The sequence below is a fragment of the Pelodiscus sinensis genome, chromosome 1 (genome assembly GCF_049634645.1).
Source record: "Pelodiscus sinensis isolate JC-2024 chromosome 1, ASM4963464v1, whole genome shotgun sequence".
Taxonomy (NCBI): domain Eukaryota; kingdom Metazoa; phylum Chordata; order Testudines; family Trionychidae; genus Pelodiscus; species Pelodiscus sinensis.
In genome coordinates, this window is record NC_134711.1 from 65,571,583 (window position 1) to 65,581,002 (window position 9,420).

The following is a 9,420-nucleotide window of genomic DNA, read 5'->3' on the forward strand; positions in this document are numbered from 1 at the left end:
TCCCACATTCCCTTACCTCTCACATCCCAAGAGCTTCCAACTACAAACGCTATGCAAATAATACTCAAGTACTGGGGTTACTTGTCATTCCCTCCTGTACGCTTGGTTTTATGAGCTGTTCTTTGTTGAGTTCCTGCCCCTGTCTATAGCAGCAGAGTGCAGAGGCTTAGTGTGAGGGTTCAACCACTAGATCCTACTATGCTGTGCCTGCCCCACACAGAACTCTGCACTGTGTGTATGTGTTCTCAGGGGTCGTGAAGATTTTCATCTTCTAGTTCTTGCCGCAGGGGAAGGACAAATCAGACAGTGAAGAACCCTTGTCCCGGAGGCTGGTGTCTCTTATGGTCTCCACCCCTAATGGCGAGGCAAAGGTGGAAGGATTCTGCTTCATTCTTCCCCTTGTAAAGACTGGATCAGCAACAAAACCTGACAAGCATGTTTAATTGTCTGCTGATGCTTGCATACTTATTCCCTCATGGCTTGATACAGCTCTCTCTCTGGGGAGGGATCCAGGTACACAAGAAGAAGCCAACACATTTTGCAGCTCAGGTTGGCTTCTTTTTCCTGAGCTCTGGTGACACTCCTACCTGTCTCACAACCCCACCTGTTCATAGGGTGGTGGAGGCGATGGATGGAGTGCTAGCTCTGGGAGCACAGAGAGCTCAACTTCTCTCAGGATCAAGCTCTATGTGATTGACTATCTGTCAATTTATTGTCTGTTCAGAACCCAACCCTGATATTTTTTGCTCAGGAATAATCCTATTGATTACAGGGGTGTCACTCACATAAATATATATGGAGATATACCTATCTCATAGAGCTGGATGGGACCTTGAGAGGTCATGGAGTCCAGTCCCCTGCCCTCATGGCAGGACCAAGTACCATCCCTCACAGATTTGCCCCAGATCCCTACATGGCTCCCTTAAGGCTAATGTAGCAGGCTAATGTTCAAACCACTGAGCTATGTAATTGGGCAAGTATGTATATTTAGACTAAACATCTACACACACACACACACTACAGATAAACAGAAAGGTTAGAAGAAACCCACAAAAATATACAGGCAGTCCCCGACTTACGAATGGGTTACGTTCCAAACACCTGGTCGTAACTCGATTTGGTCGCAAGTCAGAAATACCCTTAAACACGCTGCCCACGCTGTTCGAAAAGCTTGGCGTACATGGTTCTCAACTCGAAAATATTATAATGGAATTAATGGGAGGTTGGTTGTAAGTACGGATGGGTGTAAGTCAGTGTGTTCATAAGTCGGGGAGTGGCTTTACATCAGGATTAGAAAAATTCATACTTTACTCCTATATGTTGAAGCTATTTTATTTACTTTTCTTGCATTCAGGCTAATATGGCTACTTGCATGAGCAACATAAGCAGGATTTATCCCTTAATCTTCCAATTACCTGCCAGATACTCCAGATAGCCCTTGCCTACTGCTCCCTGGTGGGGCTGCATAACTGAAGCTTAATGTTTACTTGTAAATAACTTTCCTTTTGTGGGCTTTCCTGTGGTGTTATTGCTCAGGGAATGCAAGGAGATGACAACTTCATTAAATGTCATTAAATAAAGCCTCATAGATTATGGCTTTATCAGTTCTTCGTGTGATTCTCTGTAAAGCCACTTCACATAACTACTTAAAGCTCACCTAAATACTGCAGGAGGATGATTGCCTAATTAAAGCCTACTCTGTAGTCTCAGAGGGGCAGCCCAGTTAGTCTGTACAGGATAAACTTAAAAAAACAACAAATAGTCTGGTAGCACTTTTAAGACTAATAAAACATGTAGATGGTATCGTGAGCATTCGTGGGCACAGCCCACTTCTTCAGATGAGTGGGTCATATTTAATGAGATGCCAAGAGATCTCTTATCAAACTCCTATCTATGCAGCAATATAAAATAAATACAGGCAGTCCCCGGGTTACATGGATCCGACTTACATCGGATCCCTACTTACAAACGGGGTGAGGCAACCCCGCACTAGCTGCTTCCTCCAAGCAGACCAGGGAGACGCAAAGCTAGCGCCCCTCCCCAGCAGACCAGGGAGACGCAGAGCGGCTTTTCTCAGCAGACACCTCAGCTTAAGAATAAAGGACTGAGGGAAGTGAGGTGTGGGAGAATAAAACTGAGCTCTGGAGAAATGTTTGGCTAGAGTTTCCCCTACAATGTGTACCAGTTCCGACTTACATACAGATTCAACTTAAGAACAAACTACAGTCCCTATCTTGTACGTAACCCGGGGACTGCCTGTACTCATATTTCTTTTGCCACGCTTAAAACAATATATGATGACTTTCTAAGATTGCGGAACATAGAATTTTGTTCTCTCTAATACAGTTTGTTTTTCCTCTGAGACAGTAAAAGATTCCCCCTAAGGAAGCTTTTAAAAGCTCAATGTAGGTAGTGAAAAGCTCAATTGCAATCTAGGCCTTGTCTACACCAGAAAGTTATACCATAGTAAATCCGCTCTCAGTGCTATAATTCCTGAGATGTCCATATGACACTGCACTTACTGCGCATGAACTCTGCAGTTGCTGAACTCTAGGTATACCACCTCAATGAGACGTGTAGAGTTTTCTGCACAGTGGCTAAAGTGCTGGGATGCCAGTGTGGACACTTCAGTTGCTTGCTGCATTGTGACTGGCCTCTGGAAATGACCCATAATCCCTGCAGTTGCCACTCTGCTCATTGTTTTGAGCTTGGCTGTCTGCTCTGCAAGCACACACATATCGCCTTTCAGAGTTTTATTTCAGACTACTTGCATGCTGTTCTCATCCGCCCTGAGATACAGCAAACCATTTCAGTGGAATGCTTATGGGGGTGTGTGAGAGAGAAAGAGAGATTGCTGTGCAATGAGCTGGGCATAGAGGCATGGGGATTGATGGCAGGGTTTCCCCCTTCTTCTGGATGGATTGTTTCTTGCTATTGTCTGAACTTACAAGACAGCATGCTGATGTCCCCCAAAACATAATGTCTGCCCCCCCATACACACACACACACACACACACACACACACACACACACAGTCACACTCTACCTCCCACCCTCTGCACATCAGTTGAAAAGCAGTTGTCAAAGTAGGATGACCATGGAGCAGTGGGAGTGGGGAAATCTGCAACCTACACATGCAGCCTTGCAAAAACCTTCCCAGAGCACCGTGTGTCCAGTTGCACAATGGGACAGCTACTGGACAGCACTTCAGTCTGTGCTGTTGCAAGAGCTGCTAATGTGTCTGCTCTCCACTGTCACAGAGAACACAGTGTGGACATACAAGAGCAGTTTACCTGCAGCACTGTAATTGCCAGCGCTGTACATCTGTCAGTGTAGACATACCTCTAGTTTGCAGCAAGGGGAAAATTGGATGGGAAAATATCTGAAACAGAACAACATGGGGTCTAGGCAGTAGTGAGAATCCCAGTGCAGAAAAAAATAAGTAAATGATTTATATTACTAAGGTATTAGCAGATTTACCTGAAGTTAAAGGATAGAAATGTTGGGAAAGTGATGAATGGTCCAGTTTTCTTGACTGCATATAAGAGAGTGATAATAAAGAAGAATGTGGCTTATATGGAAAGGAGAGTAATGACAACAAAAAATCTGTTTGACATGAAAAGGAGAGAAATGAGAAATGAAGACTCAGCCTCGCATGATGACAGAAACAGCGGTGAGAAGAATCACACATCACAAATCGATACATCATATCCTGCTTCTAAACTCTGCTAATATTGATCATACAATTTTGAACAGGCCAGGCAAAACTGAGAATGTGATGTTTCTAGTAAATAAGCAGTAGTGACACTTCACAAAGTCACACTGCAAAGAGTGCTCAAAAATGATGAGAAACTTAATCAGCTTTGGCTAGTTTACTCAAAATCAATTCACTAAGTGTTCTTTCTTTGTTGCAAAATATTTAACCAGAATGCCAAGTCATTGCTTGTACTTACCAGGCACAATTACTAGCATGATTGCTGATGCTCTGAAGTGACATGAAAAGTCATCTGGCCATTTTATAGCATACTCCAAATGGATGGATGTCAAGACCAGGCTGAAGCTGAATAAATGTATAAACATAGGAAACCTTATTAATGTACAAACTCAACGTTGGAAAAATGTGTTCAAGTGTTTGATCTCAATTACCCTCTTCCTTTCAAAAAACAATATGGCTTTTCTGGGCTTGTTGGATAAGTTGTTCCCTGAACATAATGGTAATTTCCTCAATTTGGTGGAATTCCTTGGGAAAAAAGACAATGCCATATGGAGCACCTACATTTTGTAGGTCATTAAGTAGTTATTAACCATTACAGCAGCAGAACAATTCAAAACAAATTATAGAATCATAGAGTCATAGACTCCTAGGGCAGGAAGAGACCTCAGGGGGTCATCGAGTCCAGCCCTCTGCCCAAAGCAGGACCAACTCTAGCTAAATCATCCCAGACAAGGCTTTGTCAAACTGGGACTTAAAAACCTCTAGGAATAGAAATTGCACCACTTCCCTAGGTAACCCATTCCAGTGCTTCACCACTCTCCTAGTGAAATTGTTATTTCTAATATACAGCCTAGAACTCCCTCACTGTAATTTGAGACCATTGCTCCTTGTTCTGCCATCCATCACTACTGAGAACAGCTTCTCTCCATCCTCTTTGGAACCTCCATTCAGGAAGTAGAAGGATGCTATCAAATTCCCCCCTTACTCTTTGTCAAGGCTGATTCCTCACTTTAGCATGATGAATGCAGGAGTGGAGGCCCACAAAAGTACCCCAAAACTTTATCTTTCCAGGCTTTGGTATAAACCTTAAAAACCTAGATTTTGGGGATAAAAATCCACTTCCAAGTAAAGGTAAGAAAACCAGGGAAGAGATCACTTGGGAAATCTCAGCCCAAAAGTAAAACCAAGACACAAAAATTAACCAATACCAGGTTAATAAAAAAGAAAGAACTTTTATTATCACCACAATACTCCTTTTACAAACATAATTGGATTGGCTAGATGATGAGAGCCAACAATTAATAAACTCATGGGATATTTTCCCATGGGGAACAAAACTTAGTTCCAAAAGAGAAGAAAACCCATTTCTAAATGCACAGACATCAGAGCCACAGTCCCACACCATAAAACAATAAAACCTAACAGATTGACCTAAACTTTACCCTACTTACAGATAGTGAAGAGTCTTTTCTTGGAGAGAGACATTTTGTCTGTCCCCCTCAGTATTTGGAGAGAAACTGCTCAGGGACAAAGGAGGGAAAAAACAAAAATTCCTTTGTCCCAGTTTGAAATTCCTACATGCATTTCTATTGGCTGCCTGCTACCTGGCTAGGTACAGTTAACCTCTTAATCCGCAGGCTGATGACTAACCTTCATGGTCATGACACGCCCCCCAAATTGCAGACAGTGCTGAACTCATGGTCATGACACTCTTCTCTTCTGCAGACTAAATAAGCCCAAATCCCTTAGCCTTTCCTCATAGGTGATTTGCTCCAGTCCCCTTATCCTTTTGGTTGCCTTCCACTGGACTCTCACCAATGCATCCACATCCTTTCCATAGTGGGATGTCCAGAACTGGATGCAATACTCCAGATGTGGCCTCACCAGTGCCAAATAAAGGGGAATAATAACTTCTCTAGATCTGCTGGAAATGCTCCTCTTAATGCAACCTAATATATCATTAGCCTTCTTGGCTTCAAGGGCACACTGTTGATTCATATCCAGTTTCTCATCCACTGTAATCCCCAGGTCCTTTTCTGCTGAACTGCTACTTAACCAGTCAGTCCCCAACCTATAACAATGCTTGGGATTCTTCCATCCCAAGTGCAGGACTCTGCACTTGTCCTTATTGAACCTCATCAGATTTCTTTTGGCCCAATCCTCCAATTTGTTTAGGTCACTCTGGACCCTATCCCTGCCCTCCAGCATATCTATCTCGCCCCCATCTTAGTGTCATCTGCAAACTTACTGAGGGTGCAATACATCCCCTCATCCATGTCATTAATAAAGATGTTGAACAAAACTAGCCCTAAAACTGATCTTTGGGGCACTCCACTTGAAACTGACTGCCAACCCGACATCAAGCCATTGATCACTACCCGTTGGGCCTGACAATCTAGCCAGCTTTCTATCTATCTTACAGTCCATTTATCCAATCCATACTTCCTTAACTTTCTGGCAAGAATATTGTGGGAGACCATATCAAAAGCTTTGCTAAAGTTAAAATATAAATTGACTTACCTTGTGTCAAAGAAGGTGCTTGATTATATATTGAAGTGGCTTGCAAAGAGAAGTACAGTAAAACTCCAATAGTCTGGCATCCAATTTTATGTCACTCCTGATGGCAAGAGCCTAGTGAGTGAGCTTCGGCAAAAAATGAGTCACAAGGCAGCAGCGGCAGCAGCTGAACTGAGCAAAACCAGACAGGACTGAGTCGGTCTGCCACTGGCATTGTGTGATTCTGGACAGTCCTTGTGCTACAATAAAAAGGGTTAAAAACACTTTATATACAGTATATATTGTATATATATATATATATATATATAAAACCATCTTATAGTACTTTCTGATAGTCTGGCATGTCCGATAATCCAGGACCACCCAGGTCCCAAAGGTTCCAGATTATTGGAAGTCTACTGTACTATGGCTTAATAACAGACTGCACTTCTGACTTTAGTTACAATGAAAAAATGTCATTGACTGTAAGATTTGTTGATGAGGAGGATGTAAAGGAATATTTTATCTATTTCCAGTCTCTGGATGCCTCTATTGGAAAAGACCTAACAGGACCATTTATGAACATTTTGAATGACAATGAAATAAAGCTTCAGGACTGCCACAGTGCTTGACAATGAAAGGAAGAAATAGTGACATCTAGGCAAGGATTCTTGCACTGAATCCTAGAGCTTTCTTCATGTTCAGTGGTTTCAATTCCCTCAGCCTGGTTGTATCAGATTCATCAAATCTGACCATGAAATGCTAAGTGACACTCTCATTGGCAATGCAAGGTCAGTGAGGTACCAAGTAACTGAGGTTTACAACTCCCTGAGGGTATGTCTACACTACCCCGCTAGTTCGAACTAGCGGGGTAATGTAGGCATACCGCAATTGCAAATGAAGCCCGGGATTTGAATTTCCCAGGCTTCATTTGCATAAGCAGGGTGCCGCCATTTTTAAATCCCCACTCGTTCGAACCCCGTGCCGCATGGCTACACGAGGCACGAACTAGGTAGTTCGAACTAGGCTTCCTAGTTCGAACTACCGTTACTCCTCATTCCACAAGGAGTAATGGTAGTTCGAACTAGGCTTCCTAGTTCGAACTACCTAGTTCGTGCCGCGTGTAGCCACGCGGCACGGGGTTCGAACGAGCGGGGATTTAAAAATGGCGGCGCCCCGCTTATGCAAATGAAGCCCGGGAAATTCAAATCCCGGGCTTCATTTGCAATTGCGGTATGCCTACATTACCCCGCTAGTTCGAACTAGCGGGGTAGTGTAGACATACCCTGAGGGAACTGAGTAATACCAAGGCTGGAATCTGACATGAGGCTCAAAGCCTGGCAAACCAGATCACTAATGTCAGATTTCTGATCTTAATTGTGTTTTGTGTTCCAAATAAAGAAGGTATTACAAACTCAGTCGATGGATATCGTGACCACTACTACTTTGATGATAAGTTGTCTTAACTTCATTATGGGCTACAGAGATAATGAATTTGAATGTGCCATCGTTGCTTCCAATTAAATGGCAGAAAACTTAGGAGTTGAGCCTGTTTTCAAGGAAACTCATAATCATTGGAAGAAGAGACAGTTTGATTACAAGGACAGAGATTTTAGCTCACTCATTGGACATTTGAATATTGTCATAAACGATAAGTTTTGACTAATGAAGCACCACCAAAAGATCTGGGTGATTTTATGATCTTAGCAAGCTGCTGGCAGACAGGAAAATACTCTTGAAGAATTGTAGATCTTCACTTGATGCTGATATATGGGGAATGGTCAAACTTTAGTTGATAAAGGCCTCTGTGGCAAACTGGGCAACATCTTTCACATTTTGCACCACAGGAAGCACTCTTCACTTCTAGGTTTCCAATTCATTCATGATGCAGGCCTGAAAGACACTTTTCCTAATGCTTTGAGGATTCTGCTTACATGGTCGGTCATAGTCACAAGTGTTGAGTGTAGATTTTTGAAGCTCAGACTCATTAAAATATATATTGGATTGATAATGGCTGATGAAGGACTGACGTCACTTGCTATTTTATCACTTGAAAATGCCATTGGTCAATCTTTGGATATCTCTGACACCAAACTTAAGTTTATGAGAGGGTGAAGGTGAGAAATGTGACCTTTTGAACTAAAGGACTAGGTTTAACATTCTATGATTATCACCTACTGTAACACTAATAGTGATTCACCCAATGTTCGTGCACAGTTCAATTTTGTAATATAAGTACATTTCAGTTATTCTTAAAATTAAAAAGTTTCTATAAGCTTAGAGGAAACAAATGTTTTATTTGCTTATATATGACATGAATAAATAAAAATTTACAAATCCTCGTATGCAAATTTATTGCCTTATATGATAGGGACAAATAGTGCATCAAAGTTGTGAAATGGGCTACAAATACAATAAAAATAAGGTATTTCCAAAGTTTAACAAATGGAGAAGTGGGGACACCATTGATGGTCCTTGTCTGGGGCACCATTTGGTCTAGGGCTGGCACAGCCTATCTTTGACTGCTGTTTGCCAACATGACCTATTTGTTGTTGGTAACTCTCTGCTGTTGACAGTGTTGCACTGCTTTAAATTATGCTTTAATGTATCCTTGGGAAGTTTCTTCTGGTTGCCTCATGTGCAGTTACCCACTTTCAGTTTATCACACAGCAACTGCTTTGGCATTGAGGCAGTGAATGGGAACATATTTATGAGTGGGAGTGCTGAAATCCAGCCTCCTTACTTCTGGCCTTCCCCCAGCTGAGGCAGGGAGCAAAGCTCCAACACACAGAGTCTGGCATGGTAGCTGAGCCCCTGGTGCATGGGACCAGCAGCTAGGACCCTGGATGCCAGGTGAGGAGCCCAGGGGTGTTGCAGGTTCCCCCTCGACCTCCTCAAATGTCTAGTTCCCATGCCTATACATTCAGGTGTCACCCATCTTCCACACATGACCAGCCCAGTGCAACTGTGATGTGAAGAGCGTAACTTCAATCCCTGTGGAACAGCTGCATTCCAGAACCTCATTATTAGTAACTGTATCTTGCCATTTGATGTGGAATATGGCATGCAGATGTTGTACATTCAACTTATCTAAAAACTTGAAGAAGTGATGCACATAAATGGTCCAGGTCTTGCACCCATAGAATAAGTTCAACAGCACAACTGCTTTATAGACTTTTAATTTTGTTTGAAGTTTGTTTGAAGTTGCC